Source organism: Panulirus ornatus, chromosome 12 (assembly GCF_036320965.1).
Source record: "Panulirus ornatus isolate Po-2019 chromosome 12, ASM3632096v1, whole genome shotgun sequence".
In the NCBI taxonomy this organism is placed as follows: Eukaryota; Metazoa; Arthropoda; class Malacostraca; order Decapoda; family Palinuridae; genus Panulirus; species Panulirus ornatus.
In genome coordinates, this window is record NC_092235.1 from 45,912,162 (window position 1) to 45,935,058 (window position 22,897).

The following is a 22,897-nucleotide window of genomic DNA, read 5'->3' on the forward strand; positions in this document are numbered from 1 at the left end:
TGCTGCCTTCATCCATTCCCGCTGCCACCTCGCCACACATGAAATAGCACCCTCTTCCCCCTGCATGCGCATGAGGTAGTGCTAGGAAAAGACAACAAAAGGCCACATTCGTTCACACTCAATCTCTAGCTGTCATGTGTAATGCACCAAAACCACAGCTCCCTTTCCACATCCAGGCCCCAAAAACTTTCCAGATGCTTCACATGCCCTGGTTCAATCCATTAACAGCACGTTGACCCCAGTATACCACATTGATCCAATTCACTCTATTCCCTGCATGCCTCTCACCCTCCTGCATGTCCAGGCCCCAATCGCTCAAAATCTTTTTCACTCCATCCTTCCACCTCCAATTTGGTCTACCACTTCTCGTTCCCTCCACCTCTGACACATATATCCTCTTTATCAATCTTTCCTCACTTATTCTATCCATGTGACCAAACCATTTCAATACACCCACTTCTGCTTTCTCAACTACATTCTTTTTATTACCACACACCTCTCTTACCCTTTCATTACTTACCCTATCAAATCACCTCACATCACATATTGTCCTCAAACATCTCATTTCCTACACATCCACCCTCCTCCACACAACCCTATCTATAGTCAATGCCTCACAACCATATAACATTGTTGGAACCACTATTCCTTCAAACATATCCATTTTTGCTCTCCGAGATAACATTTTCGCCTTCCACACATTCTTCTATGTACATACACATGTATGTACATAAGTGCCCACACATGCACATATAGATACCTATACATTTTCACGTATATATACATATACATACACAGACATACACACACACACATATATGTATATATATGGTGTGGGAGGCAAGTTGTTAGAAGCAGTGAAAAGTTTTTATCGAGGATGTAAGGCATGTGTACGTGTAGGAAGAGAGGAAAGTGATTGGTTCTCAGTGAATGTAGGTTTGCGGCAGGGGTGTGTGATGTCTCCATGGTTGTTTAATTTGTTTATGGATGGGGTTGTTAGGGAGGTGAATGCAAGAGTTTTGGAAAGAGGGGCAAGTATGAAGTCTGTTGGGGATGAGAGAGCTTGGGAAGTGAGTCAGTTGTTGTTCGCTGATGATGCAGCGCTGGTGGCTGATTCATGTGAGAAACTGCAGAAGCTGGTGACTGAGTTTGGGAAAGTGTGTGAAAGAAGAAAGTTAAGAGTAAATGTGAATAAGAGCAAGGTTATTAGGTACAGTAGGGTTGAGGGTCAAGTCAATTGGGAGGTAAGTTTGAATGGAGAAAAACTGGAGGAAGTAAAGTGTTTTAGATATCTGGGAGTGGATCTGGCAGCGGATGGAACCATGGAAGCGGAAGTGGGTCATAGGGTGGGGGAGGGGGCGAAAATCCTGGGAGCCTTTAAGAATGTGTGGAAGTCGAGAACATTATCTCGGAAACCAAAAATGGGTATGTTTGAAGGAATAGTGGTTCCAACAATGTTGTATGGTTGCGAGGCGTGGGCTATGGATAGAGTTGTGCGCAGGAGGATGGATGTGCTGGAAATGATATGTTTGAGGACAATGTGTGGTGTGAGGTGGTTTGATCGAGTAAGTAACGTAAGGGTAAGAGAGATGTGTGGAAATAAAAAGAGCGTGGTTGAGAGAGCAGAAGAGGGTGTTTTGAAATGGTTTGGGCACATGGAGAGAATGAGTGAGGAAAGATTGACCAAGAGGATATATGTGTCGGAGGTGGAGGGAACGAGAAGTGGGAGACCAAATTGGAGGTGGAAAGATGGAGTGAAAAAGATTTTGAGTGATCGGGGCCTGAACATGCAGGAGGGTGAAAGGAGGGCAAGGAATAGAGTGAATTGGATCGATGTGGTATACCGGGGTTGACGTGCTGTCAGTGGATTGAATCATGGCATGTGAAGCGTCTGGGGTAAACCATGGAAAGCTGAGTAGGTATGTATATTTGCGTGTGTGGACGTATGTATATACATGTGTATGGGGGTGGATTGGGCCATTTCTTTCGTCTGTTTCCTTGCGCTTCCTCGCAAACGCGGGAGACAGCGACAAAGCAAAAAAAAAGAAAAAAAAAATATATATATATATATATATATATATATATATATATATATATATATATATATATATTATCCCTGGGGATAGGGGAGAAAGAATACTTCCCACGTATTCCATGCGTGTCGTAGAAGGCGACTAAAAGGGGAGGGAGCGGAGGGCTGGAAATCCTCCCCTCTCAATTTTTTTTAATTTTCCAAAAGAAGGAACAGAGAAGGGGGCCAGGTGAGGATATTCCCTCAGTGGCCCAGTTCTCTGTTCTTAACGCTACCTCGCTAACGCGGGAAATGGCGAATAGTCTGAAAAAAAAATATATATATATATATATTCACATTTACTCTTAACTTTCTTCTTTCACACACTTTACCAAACTCAGTCACCAGCTTCTGCAGTTTCTCACATGAATCAGCCACCAGTGCTATATCATCAGCGAACAACAACTGACTCACTTCCCAAGCTCTCTCATCCCCAACAGACTTCATACTAGCCCTTATTTCCAAAACTCTTGCATTCACCTCCCTAACAACCCCATCCATAAACAAATTAAACAACCATGGAGATATCACACACCCCTGCCGCAAACCTACATTCACTGAGAACCAATCACTTTCCTCTCTTCCTACACGTACACATGCCTTACATCCTCGATAAAAACTTTTCACTGCTTCTAACAACTTGCCTCCCACACCATATATTCTTAATACCTTCCACAGAGCATCTCTATAACTCTATCATATTCCTTCTCCAGATCCATAAATGCTACATACAAATCCATTTGCTTTTCTAAGTATTTCTCACATACATTCTTCAAAGCAAACACCTGATCCACACATCCTCTACCACTTCTGAAACCACACTGTTCTTCCCCAATCTGATGCTCTGTACATGCCTTCACCCTCCCATATAATTTACCAGGAATACTCAACAAACTTATACCTCTGTAATTTGAGCACTCACTCTTATCCCCTTTGGGGATATATATATATATATATATATATATATATATATATATATATATATATATATATATATATATATATATTTCTTATCCCTCGGGATAGGGGAGAAAGAATACTTCCCACGTATTCCCTGCGTGTCGTAGAAGGCGACTAAAAGGGGAGGGAGCGGGTGGCTGGAAATCCTCCCCTCTCGTTTTTTTTTTAATTTTCCAAAAGAAGGAACAGAGAAGGGGGCCAGGTGAGGATTTTCCCTCTAAGGCCCAGTTCTCTGTTCTTAACGCTCTCTCGCAAATGCAGGAAATGGCGAATCGTATGAAAAAAAAATATATTTCTATATTTTTATATTGCTTTATCGATGTCTCCCACGTTTGCAAGGTAGCGCAAAGAAACAGATGAAAGAAATGGCCCAACCCACCCCCATACACATGTATATACATACACGTCCACACACGCAAATATACATACCCATACATCGCAATGTACACATATATATACACACACAGACACATACATATATACACATGCACACAATTCACACTGCGTTTGTTCATTCCCATCGCCACCTTGCCACACATGGAATAACATCCCCCTCCCCCCTCATGTGTGCGAGGTAGTGCTAGGAAAAGACAAAAAAAGGCCCCATTCGTTCACACTCAGTCTCTAGCTGTCATGTAATAATGCCCAAAACCACAGCTCCCTTTCCACATCCAGGCCCCACAGAACTTTCCATGGTTTACCCCAGACGCTTCACATGCCCTGATTCAATCCACTGACAGCACATCGACCCCGGTATACCACATCGATCCAATTCACTCTATTCCTTGCCCGCCTTTCACCCTCCTGCATGTTCAGGCCCTGATCACACAAAATCTTTTTCACTCCATCTTTCCACCTCCAATTTGGTCTCCCACTTCTCCTCGTTCCCTCCACCTCCGACACATATATCCTCTTGGTCAATCTTTCCTCACTCATTCTCTCCATGTGCCCAAACCATTTCAAAACACCCTCTTCTGCTCTCTCAACCATGCTCTTTTTATTTCCACACATCTCTCTTACCCTTACGTTACTTACTCGATCAAACCACCTCACACCACACATTGTCCTCATACATCTTATTTCCAGCACATCCATCCTCTTGCGCACAACTCTATCCATAGCCCACGCCTCGCAACCATACAACATTGTTGGAACCACTATTCCTTCAAACATAGCCATTTTTGCTTTCCGAGATAATGTTCTCGACTTCCACACATTCTTCAAGGCTCCCAGGATTTTCGCCCCCTCCCCCACCCTATGATCCACTTCCGCTTCCATGGTTCCATCCACTGCCAGATCCACTCCCAGATATCTAAAACACTTTACTTCCTCCAGTTTTTCTCCATTCAAACTTACCTCCCAATTGACTTGACCCTCAACCCTACTGTACCTAATAACCTAGCTCTTATTCACATTTACTCTTAACTTTCTTCTTTCACACAATTTACCAAACTCAGTTACCAGCTTCTGCAGTTTCTCACATGAATCACCCACCAGCACTGTATCATCAGTGAACAACAACTGACTCACTTCCCAAGCTCTCTCATCCCCAACAGACTTCATACTTGCCCCTCTTTCCAAAACTCTTGCATTCACCTCCCTAACAACCCCATCCAAAAACAAATTAAACAACCATGGAGACATCACACACCCCTGCCGCAAACCTACATGCACTGAGAACCAATCACTTTCCTCTCTTCCTACACGTACACATGCCTTACATCCTCGATAAAAACGTTTCACTGCTTCTAACAACTTGCCTCCCACACCATATATTCTTAGTACCTTCCACAGAGCATCTCTATCAACTCTATCATATGCCTTCTCCAGATCCATAAATGCTACATACAAATCCATTTGCTTTTCTAAGTATTTCTTACATACATTCTTCAAAGCAAAAACCTGATCCACACATCCTCTACCACTTCTGAAACCACACTGCTCTTCCCCAATCTGATGCTCTGTACAGGCCATCACCCTCTCAATCAATACCCTCCCATATAATTTACCAGGAATACTCAACAAACTTATACCTCTGTAATTTGAGCACTCACTCTTATCCCCTTTGCCTTTGTACAATGGCACTATGCAAGCATTCCGCCAATCCTCAGGCACCTCACCATGAATCATACATACATTAAATAACCTTACCAACCAGACAACAATACAGTCACCCCCTTTTTTAATAGATTCCACTACAATACCATCCGAACCTGCTGCCTTACCGGCTTTCATCTTCCACAAAGCTTTTACTACCTCTCCTCTGTTTACCAAATCATTTTCCCTAACCCTCTCACTTTGCACACCACCTCGACCAAAACACCCTATATCTGCCACTCTATCATCAAACACATTCAACAAACCTTCAAAATACTCACTCCATCTCTTTATCACATCACCACTACTTGTTATCACCTCCCCATTAGCGCCCTTCACTGAAGTTCCCATTTGCTCCCTTGTCTTACGCACTTTATTTACCTCCTTCCAGAACATCTTTTTATTCTCCCTAAAATTTAATGATACTCTCTCACCCCAACACTCATTTGCCCTCTTTTTCACCTCTTGCACCTTTCTCTTGACCTCCTGTCTCTTTCTTTTATACATCTCCTGCTCATTTGCATTTTTTCCCTGCAAAAATCGTCCAAATGCCTCTCTCTTCTCTTTCACTAATAATCTTACTTCTTCATCCCACCACTCACTACCCTTTCTAATCTGCCCACCTCCCACGCTTCTCATGCCACAAGCATCTTTTGCGCAAGCCATCACTGCTTCCCTAAATACGTCCCATTCCTCCCCCACTCCCCTTACTTCCATTGTTCTCACCTTTTTCCATTCTGTACTGTCTCTCCTGGTACTTCCTCACACAAGTCTCCTTCCCAAGCTCACTTACTCTCACCACCCTCTTCACCCCAACATTATCTCTTCTTTTCTGAAAACCCATACAAATCTTCACCTTAGCCTCCACAAGATAATGATCAGACATCCCTCCAGTTGCACCTCTTAGCACATTAACATCCAAAAGTCTCTCTTTCGCGTGCCTGTCAATTAACACGTAATCCAATAACGCTCTCTGGCCATCTCTCCTACTTACGTGCGTATACTTATGTATATCTTGCTTTTTAAACCAGGTATTCCCAATCACCAGTCCTTTTTCAGCACATAAATCTAAAAGCTCTTCACCATTTCCATTTACAACACTGAACACCCCATGAATACCAATTATTCCCTCAACTGCCACATTACTCACCTTTGAATTCAAATCACCCATCACTATAACCCAGTCATGTGCATGAAAACCACTAACACACTCAGCTGCTCCCAAAACACTTGCCTCTTATGATCTTTCTTCTCATGCCCAGGTGCATATGCACCAATAATCACCCATCTCTCTCCATCAACTTTCAGTTTTACCCATATTAATCTAGAATTTACTTTCTTACATTCTATCACATACTCCCACCACTCCTGTTTCAGGAGTACTGCTACTCCTTCCCTTGCTCTTGTCCTCTCACTAACCCCTGACTTTACTCCCAAGACATTCCCAAACCACTCTTCCTCTTTACCCTTAAGCTTCGTTTCACTCAGAGCCAAAACATCCAGGTTCCTTTCCTCAAACATACTACCTATCTCTCCTTTTATCACATCTTGGTTACATCCACACACATTTAGACACCCCAATCTTAGCCTACGAGGAGGATGAGCACTCATTGCGTGACTCCTTCTTCTGTTTCCCATTTTAGAAAGTTAGAATACAAGGAGGGGAGGATTTCTGGCCCCCCACAATATATATATATATATATTTTTTTTTTTTTTTTTTTTTATACTTTGTCGCTGTCTCCCGCGTTTGCGAGGTAGCGCAAGGAAACAGACGAAAGAAATGGCCCAACCCCCCCCCCATACACATGTACATACACACGTCCACACACGCAAATATACATACCTACACAGCTTTCCATGGTTTACCCCAGACGCTTCACATGCCTTGATTCAATCCACTGACAGCACGTCAACCCCTGTATACCACATGACTCCAATTCACTCTATTCCTTGCCCTCCTTTCACCCTCCTGCATGTTCAGGCCCCGATCACACAAAATCTTTTTCACTCCATCTTTCCACCTCCAATTTGGTCTCCCACTTCTCGTTCCCTCCACCTCCGACACATATATCCTCTTGGTCAATCTCTCCTCACTCATTCTCTCCATGTGCCCAAACCATTTCAAAACACCCTCTTCTGCTCTCTCAACCATGCTCTTTTTATTTCCACACATCTCTCTTACCCTTACGTTACTTACTCGATCAAACCACCTCACACCACACATTGTCCTCAAACATCTTATTTCCAGCACATCCATCCTCCTGCGCACAACTCTATCCATAGCCCACGCCTCGCAACCATACAACATTGTTGGAACCACTATTCCTTCAAACATACCCATTTTTGCTTTCCGAGATAATGTTCTCGACTTCCACACATTCTTCAAGGCCCCCAGAATTTTCGCCCCCTCCCCCACCTTATGATCCACTTCCGCTTCCATGGTTCCATCCGCTGCCAGATCCACTCCCAGATATCTAAAACACTTCACTTCCTCCAGTTTTTCTCCATTCAAACTCACCTCCCAATTGACTTGACCCTCAACCCTACTATACCTAATAACCTTGCTCTTTTTCACATTTACTCTTAACTTTCTTCTTCCACACACTTTACCAAACTCAGTCACCAGCTTCTGCAGTTTCTCACATGAATCAGCCACCAGCGCTGTATCATCAGCGAACAACAACTGACTCACTTCCCAAGCTCTCTCATCCCCAACAGACTTCATACTTGCCCCTCTTTCCAAAACTCTTGCATTTACCTCCCTAACAACCCCATCCATAAACAAATTAAACAACCATGGAGACATCACACACCCCTGCCGCAAACCTACATTCACTGAGAACCAATCACTTTCCTCTCTTCCTACACGTACACATGCCTTACATCCTCGATAAAAACTTTTCACTGCTTCTAACAACTTTCCTCCCACACCATATATTCTTAATACCTTCCACAGAGCATCTCTATCAACTCTATCAACTCCCAATATATATATGTATTTTCTTTCTTTTCTTTTAAACTATTCGCCATTTCCCGCGTTAGCGAGGTAGCATTAAGAACAGAGGACTGGGCCTTTGAGGGAATACCCTCACGTGGCCCAATTCTCTGTTCCTTCTTTTGGAAAATTAAAAAAAAACGAGAGGGGAGGATTTCCAGCCCCCGCTCCCTCCCCTTTTAGTCGCCTTCTACGACACGCAGGGAATACGTGGGAAGTATTCTTAATCCCCTATCCCCAGGGATATATATATATATATATATATATATATATATATATATATATATATATATATATTTCTTTTTTATTTTTTGCTTTGTCGCTGTCTCCCACTTTTGTGAGGTAGCGCAAGGAAACAGATGAAAGAAATGGCCCAACCCACCCCCATACACATGTATATACATACGTCCACACACGCAAATATACATACCTACACAGCTTTCCATTGTTTACCCCAGACGCTTTACATGCCCTGATTCAATGCACTGACACCACGTCAACCCCGGTATACCACATCGATTCAATTCACTCTATTCCTTGCCCTCCTTTCACCCTCCTGCATGTTTAGGCCCCGATCACACAAAATCTTTTTCATTCCATCTTTCCACCTCCAATTTGGTCTCCCACTTCTCCTCGTTCCCTCCACCTCCGACACATATATCCTCTTGATCAATCTTTCCTCACTCATTCTCTCCATGTGCCCAAACCATTTCAAAACACCCTCTTCTGCTCTCTCAACCATGCTCTTTTTATTTCCACACATCTCTCTTACCCTTACGTTACTTACTCGATCAAACCACCTCACACCACACATTGTCCTCAAACATCTCATTTACAGCACATCCATCCTCCTGCGCACAACTCTATCCATAGCCCACGCCTCGCAACCATACAACATTGTTGGAACCACTATTCCTTCAAACATACCCATTTTTGCTTTCCGAGATAATGTTCTCGACTTCCACACATTCTTCAAGGCTCCCAGGATTTTCGCCCCCTCCCCCACCCTATGATTCACTTCCGCTTCCATGGTTCCATCCGCTGCCAGATCCACTCCCAGATATCTAAAACACTTTACTTCCTCCAGTTTTGCTCCATTCAAACTTCCCTCCCAATTGACTTGACCCTCAATCCTACTGTACCTAATAACCTTGCTCTTATTCACATTTACTCTTAACTTTCTTCTTCCACACACTTTACCAAACTCAGTCACCAGCTTCTGCAGTTTCTCACATGAATCAGCCACCAGCGCTGTATCATCAGCGAACAACAACTGACTCACTTCCCAAGCTCTCTCATCCCCAACAGACTTCATACTTGCCCCTCTTTCCAAAACTCTTGCATTTACCTCCCTTACAACCCCATCCATAAACAAATTAAACAAACATGGAGACATCACACACCCCTGCCGCAAACCTACATTCACTGAGAACCAATCACTTTCCTCTCTTCCTACACGTACGCATGCCTTACATATATATATATATATATATATATATATATATATATATATATATATATATATATAGCGAAAATTTTGGGAGCCTTGAAAAATGTGTGGAAGTCGAGAACATTATCCCGGAAAGCAAAAATGGGTATGTTTGAAGGAATAGTGGTTCCAACAATGTTGTATGGTTGCGAGGCGTGGGCTATGGATAGAGTTGTGCGCAGGAGGATGGATGTGCTGGAAATGAGATGTTTGAGGACAATGTGTGGTGTGAGGTGGTTTGATCGAGTAAGTAACGTAAGGGTAAGAGAGATGTGTGGAAATAAAAAGAGCGTGGTTGAGAGAGCAGAAGAGGGTGTTTTGAAATGGTTTGGGCACATGGAGAGAATGAGTGAGGAAAGATTGACCAAGAGGATATATGTGTCGGAGGTGGAGGGAACGAGGAGAAGAGGGAGACCAAATTGGAGGTGGAAAGATGGAGTGAAAAGGATTTTGTGTGATCGGGGCCTGAACATGCAGGAGGGTGAAAGGAGGGCAAGGAATAGAGTGAATTGGAGCGATGTGGTATACAGGGGTTGACGTGCTGTCAGTGGATTGAATCAAGGCATGTGAAGCGTCCGGGGTAAACCATGGAAAGCTGTGTAGGTATGTATATTTGCGTGTGTGGACGTGTGTATGTACATGTGTATGGGGGGGGTTGGGCCATTTCTTTCGTCTGTTTCCTTGCGCTACCTCGCAAACGCGGGAGACAGCGACAAAGTATAAAAAAAAAAAAAAAAAAAAAAAAAATCTAGCATCACGAGACTCCGTCTTGGAGGCAGTTACACTGCTTTGTTGTGCTCAGCGTCCTCCGATGGTGGTAGGGAAGGGTGCTGCCTATGCCCGTGCTGAAGAACAGATCCATTGTTTGTTAGAAAAGACTGGTATACCCTTCTTACCTACACCAATGGGCAAAGGAGTTGTACCCGATGACCACCCTTTGTGTGTGGCTCCTGCTTGCACCAAAGCATTGTTGGAGGCTGATGTGATTCTGCTTCTTGGAGCAAGATTGAATTGAATTCTTCATTTTGGTCGCCCTCTACGATATGCATCAGATGTAAAGTTTATACATGTGGATTTATGTTCTGAGGAGTTCCACAACAGTGTGAATGGAGGTGTTGTTTTGCTAGGTGACTTAAGGGCAGTTTGTGGCCAGCTCCAAGAAGCCGTACCAGGAACTCTTGTTGCCTCACACTCACCTTGGTGGTCTCAACTTCAAGAGAAAGTGCAGGACAACAAAAGCATTAGTACTAAAATGGCCCAGGATATTTCAGAACCTTTGAACTACTACGCAGTACTTCATCATCTGTACCAGCTGTTACCACATGATTGTATTATTGTCAGTGAAGGAGCCAATACCATGGACATTGGACGGACTATTTTGCTCAGGAAATTTCCATGCCACAGATTGGATGCAGGTACTTTTGGTACAATGGGTGTTGGTCTTGGTTATGTCATTGCAGCAGCCTTATGGGCACAAGACCATGCTCCAGTCAAGTGAATTATATGTGTTGAAGGAGATTCTGCTTTTGGTTTTAGTGGTATGGAAATGGAAACAATTTACCGCTAAAAACTACCCATCATAGTCATCATTGTAAACAATAATGGCATCTACAGTGGTTTGGACAAGGAATTGTTCAATGAAATAAGAGATGGAATGGATGCTGCTATTGCAACTCCACCACCATCACTTCTGCCAACTGTACACTATGAATGCATGGCTTCAATGTTCAGTGAAACTGGTTTCTTCTGTAAGTCTGTCCCTGAACTGCAAGAGGCAGTTAGTCAGGCTCTTGAAGAAGAAAACAAGCCTTCACTTATTGATGTGATGATCAACCCTTGAGCTCAACGTAAAGTTCAAGACTTTGACTGGCTGACACGCTCCAAACTTTAAGTCAGAAGAATATGATGCATTTGCATTTCAAAATATTAACAACATATGAATGAATAATTGTTTTGTATTTTTCCTTGTGTTCACAAACAAGGATTGACTGAATCCTTATTGGTTTTATACATAACTTTTTGGCTTTTGTGGGAAGGCAGCAGATTTATTTTAACTAACTTTGATAACATTATATTGTAAAGTATTATTAGGGATTTATCCCTGGGGATAGGGGAGAAAGAATACTTCCCATGTATTCCTTGCATGTCGTAGAGGGCGACTAAAAGGAGAGGGAGCAGGTGGCTGGAAATCCTCCCCTCTCATTTTTGTTAATTTTCCAAAAGAAGGAACAGAGAAGGGGGCCAGGTGAGGATATTCCCTTAAAGGTCCAGTCCTCTGTTCTCAACGCTACCTCGCTAACGCGGGAAATGCCCTGATTCAATCCACTGACAGCACGTCAACCCCGGTATACCACATCGATCCAATTCACTCTATTCCTTGCCCTCCTTTCACCCTCCTGCATGTTCAGGCCCCGATCACACAAAATCTTTTTCACTCCATCTTTCCACCTCCAATTTGGTCTCCCACTTCTCCTTGTTCCCTCCACCTCCGACACATATATCCTCTTGGTCAATCTTTCCTCACTCATTCTCTCCATGTGCCCAAACCATTTCAAAACACCCTCTTCTGCTCTCTCAACCACGCTCTTTTTATTTCCACACATCTCTCTTACCCTTACGTTACTTACTCGATCAAACCACCTCACACCACACATTGTCCTCAAACATCTCATTTCCAGCACATCCATCCTCCTGCGCACAACTCTATCCATAGCCCACGCCTCGCAACCATACAACATTGTTGGAACCACTATTCCTTCAAACATACCCATTTTTGCTTTCCGAGATAATGTTCTCGACTTCCACACATTTTTCAAGGCTCCCAGGATTTTCGCCCCCTCCCCCACCCTATGATCCACTTCCGCTTCCATGGTTCCATCCGCTGCCAGATCCACTCCCAGATATCTAAAACACTTTACTTCCTCCAGTTTTTCTCCATTCAAACTTACCTCCCAATTGACTTGACCCTCAACCCTACTGTACCTAATTACCTTGCTCTTATTCACATTTACTCTTAACTTTCTTCTTTCACACACTTTACCAAACTCAGTCACCAGCTTCTGCAGTTTCTCACATGAATCAGCCACCAGTGCTGTATCATCAGCGAACAACAACTGACTCACTTCCCAAGCTCTCTCATCCCCAACAGACATCATATATATATATATATATATATATATATATATATATATATATATATATATATATATATATATGATCTTTCTTCTCATGCTCAGGTGCATATGCACCAATAATCACCCATCTCTCTCCATCAACTTTCAGTTTTACCCATATTAATCGAGAATTTACTTTCTTACATTCTATCACATACTCCCACAACTCCTGTTTCAGGAGTACTGCTACTCCTTCCCTTGCTCTTGTCCTCTAACTAACCCCTGACTTTACTCCCAAGACATTCCCAAACCACTCTTCCCCTTTACCCTTGAGCTTCGTTTCACTCAGAGCCAAAACATCCAGGTTCCTTTCCTCAAACATACTACCTATCTCTCCTTTTTTCACATCTTGGGTACATCCACACACATTTAGACACCCCAATCTGAGTCTACGAGGAGGATGAGCACTCCCCGCGTGACTCCTTCTGTTTCCCATTTTTTAGAAAGTTAAAAATACAAGGAGGGGAGGATTTCTGGCCCCCCGCTCCCGTCCCCTGTAGTCGCCTTCTACGACATGTGAGGAATGCGTGGGAGGTATTCTTTCACCCCTATCCCGAGGGATGATATATATATATACATACATATATATATATATATATATATATATATATCTTTCTTTCATACTATTCGCCATTTCCCGCGATAGCGAGGTAGCATTAAGAACATAGGACTGAGCCTTTGAGGGAATATCCTCACCTGGCCCCCTTCTCTGTTCCTTCTTTTGGAAAATTGAAAAAAATGAGAGGGGAGGATTTCCAGCCACCCGCTTCCTCCCCTTTTAGTCGCCTTCTACGACACGCAGGGAATACGTGGGAAGCATTCTTTCTCCCCTATCCCCAGGGATAATATATATATATATATATATATATATATATATATATATATATATATATATATATATATATATATATATACACACATATATATATATATATATATATATATATATATATATATATATATATATATATATATATATATATATATATATACACACATACACACACATATATATATATATATATATATATATATATATATATATATATATATATATACACATACACACATATACACACATACACACATATACACACATACACACACACACACACACACATATATATATATATATATATATATATATATACATATGAAAAATGTAAGAAATAATTTAGAAAACTGAAACTTCTAGCTTGAAATGAACTGAAAAAAATGAATGTCACATAATGGTTCAGCCTCTGGCTGTGGAAAAGGGAAATGTATAATTTATTTACACAAACGTCAATAGTAGTTCTCATCAATTTAACCACTGTATCCTACTACCTGGACCACTTCTCTTAACATGAAATTGGAATATTGGCTTGTGATGTTTCTCAATTGTCTTCATTACACAAAGTACAACCATATCTTGGATACATGAGGGTAGGTAGTTGGTCATCCACCATAATAAAGCCTTGACAGACCAAAAAGTTTATCTGGACCTCAACTTTTCCAGTACATTCATGAAAAACACCTTTTTGCTTTCCATCTCTATCACTTTGAAAAAATGCTCCCTTTGTTCACATTTCAATGAAAGAATAAGCTTCAATGTCTAAGCTACATTCTTTTCCAATTTCACTATTTTCTTGTCAGAGCACCATGTATGAAAACTATCACTCCAGTAACACAACTATAAACATTTACTTCCCCTTTAAAAAAAGTTCTGGGGAGTCTGTCTCGATACACTGCGGGTCACTGTACCACCTGGCGAGGTTTGTGTTTCAAAAGTAGTAGCATCACTGGTGGGCGGAAGAACATTCTCAAACTAATGACCAGACTCGCATTCGCTGACCCACCAATGTGTGTGTGTGACTAAACATGAAGGCTTATATTCAACTAGACGACCACAAAGTCTGGTAAAAGCCTCTCTTGCTCGTGGTTCCCCACACTGCTCGCTCGCTCTGGTCTGTGAGGCTGAGTAGACTGGAGGTGACCACAGTGGAGAGGATGAGTACTCGAGCATCTCCTTCAAAAGCAACTTCTCCGTCAACAATATTTCCCAAACCTTCGAGGGCCTCTCCTTTCGTGGTCTCTTGCCGATGGGAAGGTGCAGGCATCTGCCCCCAGGAGTCGATGACATACTCGGGCACATCGTAAGACCACCATCATCAACACTCAGCTGTCGCTCGCTGCTACTGCTGGATGGAGGCTAAGTTACGGCACGTCGCAGGTCCACGTTCAGCCTCGCCTCACCCCCACCTCTTCCAAGACGAGGCACCCATTTGGGAGCAGCTGAATGAGTGTGTTAGTGGTTTTGATGCATGCGACCGGGTTATAGTGATGGGTGATTTGAATGCAAAGGTGAGTAATGTGGTAGTTGAGGGAATAATTGGTATACATGGGGTGTTCAGTGTTGTAAATGGAAATGGTGAAGAGCTTGTTGATTTATTTGCTGAAAAAGGACTGGTGATTGGGAATACCTGGTTTAAAAAGTGAGATATACATAAGTATACATATGTAAGTAGGAGAGATGGCCAGAGAGCGTTATTGGATTACGTTTTGATTGACAGGTGGGCGAAAGAGAGACTTTTGGATGTTAATGTGCTGAGAGGTGCAACTGGAGGGATGTCTGATCATTATCTTGTGGAGGCTAAGGTGAAGATTTGTATGGGTTTTCAGAAAAGAAGAGTGAATGTTGGGGTGAAGAGGGTGGTGAGAGTAAGTGAGCTTGGGAAGGAGACTTGTGTGAGGAAGTACCAGGAGAGACTGAGTACAGAATGGAAAAAGGTGAGAACAATGGAAGTAAGGGGAGTGGGGGAGGAATGGGATGTATTTAGGGAATCAGTGATGGATTGGGCAAAAGATGCTTGTGGCATGAGAAGAGTGGGAGGTGGGTTGATTAGAAAGGGTAGTGAGTGGTGGGATGAGGAAGTAAGATTATTAGTGAAAGAGAAGAGAGAGGCATTTGGACGATTTTTGCAGGGAAAAGATGCAATTGAGTGGGAGATGTATAAAAGAAAGAGACAGGAGGTCAAGAGAAAGGTGCAAGAGGTGAAAAAGAGGGCAAATGAGAGTTGGGGTGAGAGAGTATCATTAAATTTTAGGGAGAATAAAAAGATGTTCTGGAAGGAGATGAATAAAGTGCGTAAGACAAGGGAGCAAATGGGAACTTCAGTGAAGGGCGCAAATGGGGAGGTGATAACAAGTAGTGGTGATGTGAGAAGGAGATGGGGTGAGTATTTTGAAGGTTTGTTGAATGTGTTTGATGATAGAGTGGCAGATATAGGGTGTTTTGGTCGAGGTGGTGTGCAAAGTGAGAGGGTTAGGGAAAATGATTTGGTAAACAGAGAAGAGGTGGTAAAAGCTTTGCCGAAAATGAAAGCTGGCAAGGCAGCAGGTTTGGATGGTATTGCAGTGGAATTTATTAAAAAAGGGGGTGACTGTATTATTGACTGGTTGGTAAGGTTATTTAATGTATGTATGACTCATGGTGAGGTGCCTGAGGATTGGCGGAATGTGTGCATAGTGCCATTGTACAAAGGCAAAGGGGATACGAGTGAGTGCTCAAATTACAGAGGTATAAGTTTGTTGAGTATTCCTGGTAAATTATATGGGAGGGTATTGATTGAGAGGGTGAAGGCATGTACAGAGAATCAGATTGGGGAAGAGCAGTGTGGTTTCAGAAGTGGTAGAGGATGTGTGGATCAGGTGTTTGCTGTGAAGAATGTATGTGAGAAATACTTAGAAAAGCAAATGGATTTGTATGTAGCATTTATGGATCTGGAGAAGGCATATGATAGAGTTGATAGAGATGCTCTGTGGAAGGTATTAAGAATATATGGTGTTGGAGGCAATTTGTTAGAAGCAGTGAAAAGTTTTTATCGAGGATGTACGGCATGCGTACGTGTAGGAAGAGAGGAAAGTGATTGGTTCTCAGTGAATGTAGGTTTGCGGCAGGGGTGTGTGATGTCTCCATGGTTGTTTAATTTGTTTATGGATGGGGTTGTTAGGGAGGTGAATGTAAGAGTTTTGGAAAGAGGGGCAAGTATTAATTCTGTTGTGGATGAGAGAGCTTGGGAAGTGAGTCAGTTGTTGTTTACTGATGATACAGCGCTGGTGGCTGATTCATGTGAGAAACTGTAGAAGCTGGTGACTGAGTTTGGTAAAGTGTGTGAAAGAAGATAGTTAAGAGTAAATGTGAATAAGATCAAGGTTATTAGGTACAGTAGGGTTGAGGGTCAAGTCAATTGGGAGGTAAGTTTGAATGGAGAAAAACTGGAGGAAGTAAAGTGTTTTAGATATTTGGGAGTGGATCTGGCAGCGGATGGAACCATGGAAGCGGAAGTGGATCATAGGGTGGGGGAGGGGGCGAAAATCCTGGGAGCCTTGAAGAATGTGTGGAAGTTGAGAACATTATCTTGGAAAGCAAAAATGGGTATGTTTGAAGGAATAGTGGTTCCAACAATGTTGTATGGTTGCGAGGTGTGGGCTATGGATAGAGTTGTGCGCAGGAGGATGGATGTGCTGGAAATGAGATGTTTGAGGACAGTGTGTGGTGTGAGGTGGTTTGATCGAGTGAGTAACGTAAGGGTAAGAGAGATGTGTGGAAATAAAAAGAGCATGGTTCTTCAAGGCTTTCAGGATTTTCGCCCCCTCCCCCACCCTATGATTCACTTCCGCTTCCATGGTTCCATCCGCTGCCAGATCCACTCCCAGATATCTAAAACACTTTACTTCCTCCAGTTTTTCTCCATTCAAACTTACCTCCCAATTGACTTGACCCTCAACCCTACTGTACCTAATAACCTTGCTCTTATTCACATTTACTCTTAACTTTCTTCTTTCACACACTTTACCAAACTCAGTCACCAGCTTCTGCAGTTTCTCACATGAATCAGCCACCAGCGCTGTATCATCAGCGAACAACAACTGACTCACTTCCCAAGCTCTCTCATCCAGCGCAGACTGCATACTTGCCCCTCTTTCGAAAACTCTTGCATTTACCTCCCTAACAACCCCATTCATAAACAAATTAAACAACCATGGAGACATCACACACCCCTGCCGCAAACCTACATTCACTGAGAACCAATCACTTTCCTCTCCTACAAGTATACATGCCTTAAATCCTCGATAAAAACTTTTCACTGCTTCTAACAACTTGCCTCCCACACCATATATTCTTAATACCTTCCACAGAGCATCTCTATCAACTCTATCATATGCCTTCTCCAGATCCATAAATGCTACATACAAATCCATTTGCTTTTCTAAGTATTTCTCTCATGCATTCTTCAAAGCAAACGCCTGATCCACACATCCTCTACCACTTCTGAAACCACACTGCTCTTCCCCAATCTGATGCTCTGTACATGCCTTCACCCTCTCAATCAATGCCCTCCCATATAATTTACCAGGAATACTCAACAAACTAATACCTCTGTAATTTGAGCACTCACTCTTATCCCCTTTGCCTTTGTACAATGGCACTATGCATGCATTCCGCCAATCCTCAGGCACCTCAGCATGAGTCATACATCCATTAAATAACCTTACCAACCAGTCAACAATACAGTCACCCCCTTTTTTAATAGGTTCCACTGCAATACCATCCAAATCTGCTGCCTTCCCGGCTTTCATCTTCCGCAAAGCTTTTACTACCTCTCCTCTGTTTACCAAATCATTTTCCCTAACCCTCTCACTTTGCAAACCACCTTGACCAAAACACCCTATTTCTTTCACTCTATCATCAAACACATTCAACAAACCTTCAAAATACTCACTGCATCTCCTCACATCACCACTACTTGTTATCACCTCCCCATTAGCGCCCTTCACTGAAGTTCCCATTTGCTCCCTTGTCTTACGCACTTTATTTACCTCCTTCCAGAACATCTTTTTATTCTCCCTAAAATTTAATGATACTCTCTCACCCCATCTCTCATTTGCCCTCATTTGAAATGAAACACAAACAGCCAGTTGAAAACACTGTTTCAAGTAATACAAATAGCAATTAATAGTATTTGATACAAGTAATTACAATAATACTTCATTTCCTCTTCAAGAAAACTAGCATTTCAAAATGGCTGTAACTGAACCCTGATGTTTTCAGCTAGAGGATCTCTTTATTTAAAGAGAAAAGCTGTTCGTGGTTGCACTGGAAGGGATAGGTGTACTAAACTTTATGAACAAGACCTTTAACCCTGAGTTTGGGAATGAGTATTTGTTGATGATGAAGGGTTTCACAGGCCTTTTGCTGAGAAATATTTCTACCAACTTGGTCCTGGTTTCTTTGCTCTTTTCCCTGCCCTCATAGAGAGCCCCAAAGAAGTCATCATCCCGGTCATTCTGCTGCTGGGTTCCTTGCCCTCCAAGTCCGTCAGAATGTTCTCCAGTATAATCACTATCTGCTTCTTCACCTTGGCTGTGTTGTGATCTTCTCGATGTCATACATGACGTTGTCCTCCAACAGCCTCACCCAGCCCAATTTGAACTGAGGGTGTAGTGCAGCTGCCAGAAGGAAGTCCATGTCCTCAAAAAGGGGACCAAACCTGTCATTCCAGACAGCAACTATCAGTGGCTGGCACATTATGACATCAGTGCTTTCCTTCAGTTCCTTCAACATTTTGAGAGAGATGGCCAAGGTGGGCAGAAGTGCCCCGTGTAGGCTTTGTCCTTCCCTTGCATGATGTCTAGTGCCTTATAGACTGGTTGCATCTCCTCAAGATACTCTTTGAAGAGGCAAATATCAGTTGAAAGAAAAACAGTAAATATTTTAGTTTTGTACTTAAATTTATTAGTTTTTATATTGTATTTTTTTTACTTTTAAGTTTTAACATCTATACCTTTCCAAAAAGAAAAGTGAATATAATAGAGTAAAATATTACTTACTAGATGAGAATGAAGGTACCCCAAGAATGCTGCATGCCTGGTGTAGTCCATGAAGATTCTCCCTGTCTTGGAAGATGTTGACCAAATGAGACACCCTGTTATACACTGTTATACACTGAGTTCATCTCATAATGGTGGGGACAGTCATCAGCATTCCTACTTTGGCCTTGATGGTGTCTGAGGTTGGTGAACTCCTTGCCTGCTTGTTTCACTGCTCCGCTGCTTTACTAAAAGTGGTCTGGTACATCTTCCTGTAGGGTAGTGAGTACTTCAAGGCTTTGTCAGTGTTAGAGGTGGCCACTAGGTTCATGGTGTGGGTGGCGCACCTTGCCTGCTTCGGTAGGATGTATTCAGAATATTCCTTGGAACCAGCTGAAAATGAATGTTAAATATATTTAATTAGTATTTTCGAGTGAAAATAAGATACAAGACTTGTAAGACGTGAAAGAAATCAAGAAGTGATCTAAGACCCTTATTTGCATTCCAGTACCGATGTCAGATCCTCAGCTTGAATGACATCAGCAACATTGGTCTGCCTTACACCTTCGTTCTCTTCCTGGACCTCCTCATCTATTTTGCCAAAGACGCTGCACAGTGAAACACAATTAACATACTTTTTATTCAGTGTTATAGAAAAAATGAAAAATGGAAATACTTAAAAAAGTAAAGGAATGCGAATAATGAAATTTATGAAAAAAAATCTGCTAACTTAAAATAAAAGCCTTGATAAAGTCATTGCCATTGTCACTAGTCGTCTTGCAGACCTTTGACTCGATTGCGAAGTAGAAGTAGGTTTCTTGGTCAATCCTGTGTACAGTCATACCTCTGAATGACCTGAAATGAAATAGATTATGGAATACTTTGAATTTTCCTTTATATTTTAAGAGCATTATTATCAATTAATCAGAATAACCCACTGTTTATTAGTGTTTTTTTTTAACTAAAGTAAAGGAAATTCAATCAGAATTTTAGCATACCTGTGGGCACATATCCAAACATCTGCCGTAGTAGAGACCCACTGTACAGAGTTGAGAACGTCCTTCAGGGCCTGCTTTGTCTCGTCAAACCTTTAAGGGTTTATTAATTGATATAATAAGTAATACTAATGTTGATAGAGATGCTCTGTGGAAGGTATTAAGAATATATGGTGTGGGAGGCAAGTTGTTAGAAGCAGTGAAAAGTTTTTATCGAGGATGTAAGGCATGTGTACGTGTAGGAAGAGAGGAAAGTGATTGGTTCTCAGTGAATGTAGGTTTGCGGCAGGGGTGTGTGATGTCTCCATGGTTGTTTAATTTGTTTATGGATGGGGTTGTTAGGGAGGTAAATGCAAGAGTCTTGGAAAGAGGGGCAAGTATGAAGTCTGTTGGGGATGAGAGAGCTTGGGAAGTGAGTCAGTTGTTGTTCGCTGATGATACAGCGCTGGTGGCGGATTCATGTGAGAAACTGCAGAAGCTGGTGACGGAGTTTGGTAAAGTGTGTGGAAGAAGAAAGTTAAGAGTAAATGTGAATAAGAGCAAGGTTATTAGGTACAGTAGGGTTGAGGGTCAAGTCAATTGGGAGGTGAGTTTGAATGGTGAAAAACTGGAGGAAGTGAAGTGTTTTAGATATCTGGGAGTGGATCTGTCAGCGGATGGAACCATGGAAGCGGAAGTGGATCATAGGGTGGGGGAGGGGGCGAAAATTTTGGGAGCCTTGAAAAATGTGTGGAAGTCGAGAACATTATCCCGGAAAGCAAAAATGGGTATGTTTGAAGGAATAGTAGTTTCAACAATGTTGTATGGTTGCGAGGCGTGGGCTATGGATAGAGTTGTGCGCAGGAGGATGGATGTGCTGGAAATGAGATGTTTGAGGACAATGTGTGGTGTGAGGTGGTTTGATCGAGTAAGTAACGTAAGGGTAAGAGAGATGTGTGGAAATAAAAAGAGCGTGGTTGAGAGAGCAGAAGAGGGTGTTTTAAAATGGTTTGGGCACATGGAGAGAATGAGTGAGGAAAGATTGACCAAGAGGATATATGTGTCGGAGGTGGAGGGAACGAGGAGAAGAGGGAGACCAAATTGGAGGTGGAAAGATGGAGTGAAAAAGATTTTGTGTGATCGGGGCCTGAACATGCAGCAGGGTGAAAGGAGGGCAAGGAATAGAGTGAATTGGAGCGATGTGGTATACAGGGGTTGACGTGCTGTCAGTGGATTGAATCAAGGCATGTGAAGCGTCCGGGGTAAACCATGGAAAGCTGTGTAGGTATGTATATTTGTGTGTGTGGACGTGTGTATGTACATGTGTATGGGGGGGGTTGGGCCATTTCTTTCGTCTGTTTCCTTGCGCTACCTCGCAAACGCGGGAGACAGCGACAAAGTATAAAAAAAAAAAAAAAAAAAAAAAACTAATGTTTTCCAATTTTTATTTATTTGTCCCTCAAAACATATGTTTAATTTCAATAACCAGAACGTGCATTTGTAAAAGCTTACATCAATGTGGTCATTGTGACCCAGAATCTCAATGCCTGGAAGGGTTAAAGAGCCAAAACAAACTTTTTTTTTCTTTTTTTTTATACTTTGTCACTGTCTCCCGCGTTTGCGAGGTAGCGCAAGGAAACAGACGAAAGAAATGCCCCCCCCCCCATACACATGTATATACATACATCCACACACGCAAATATACATACCTACACAGCTTTCCATGGTTTACCCCAGACGCTTCACATGCCTTGATTCAATCCACTGACAGCACGTCAACCCCGGTATACCACATCGCTCCAATTCACTCTATTCCTTGCCCTCCTTTCACCCTCCTGCATGTTCAGGCCCCGATCACACAAAATCTTTTTCACTCCATCTTTCCACCTCCAATTTGGTTTCCCTCTTCTCCTCGTTCCCTCCACCTCCGACACATATATCCTCTTGGTCAATCTTTCCTCACTCATTCTCTCCATGTGCCCAAACCACTTCAAAACACCCTCTTCTGCTCTCTCAACCACGCTCTTTTTATTTCCACACATCTCTCTTACCCTTACGTTACTCACGCGATCAAACCACCTCACACCACACATTGTCCTCAAACATCTCATTTCCAGCACATCCATCCTCCTGCGCACAACTCTATCCATAGCCCACGCCTCGCAACCATACAACATTGTTGGAACCACTATTCCTTCAAACATACCCATTTTTGCTTTCCGAGATAATGTTCTCGACTTCCACACATTCTTCAAGGCCCCCAGAATTTTCTCCCCCTCCCCCACC

The 22,897-nt window shown here is 42.5% G+C and overlaps 1 protein-coding gene and 1 pseudogene across 2 annotated transcripts in view; both read left to right on the plus strand.

Moving 5' to 3' along the window:
- LOC139752036 (uncharacterized) overlaps positions 1-22,897 on the plus strand; it is an 84,012-nt gene that overhangs the window by 46,437 nt on the left and 14,678 nt on the right. The window lies entirely within an intron of this gene.
- Positions 10,169-12,196, plus strand: LOC139751768 (2-hydroxyacyl-CoA lyase 1 pseudogene; annotated as a pseudogene).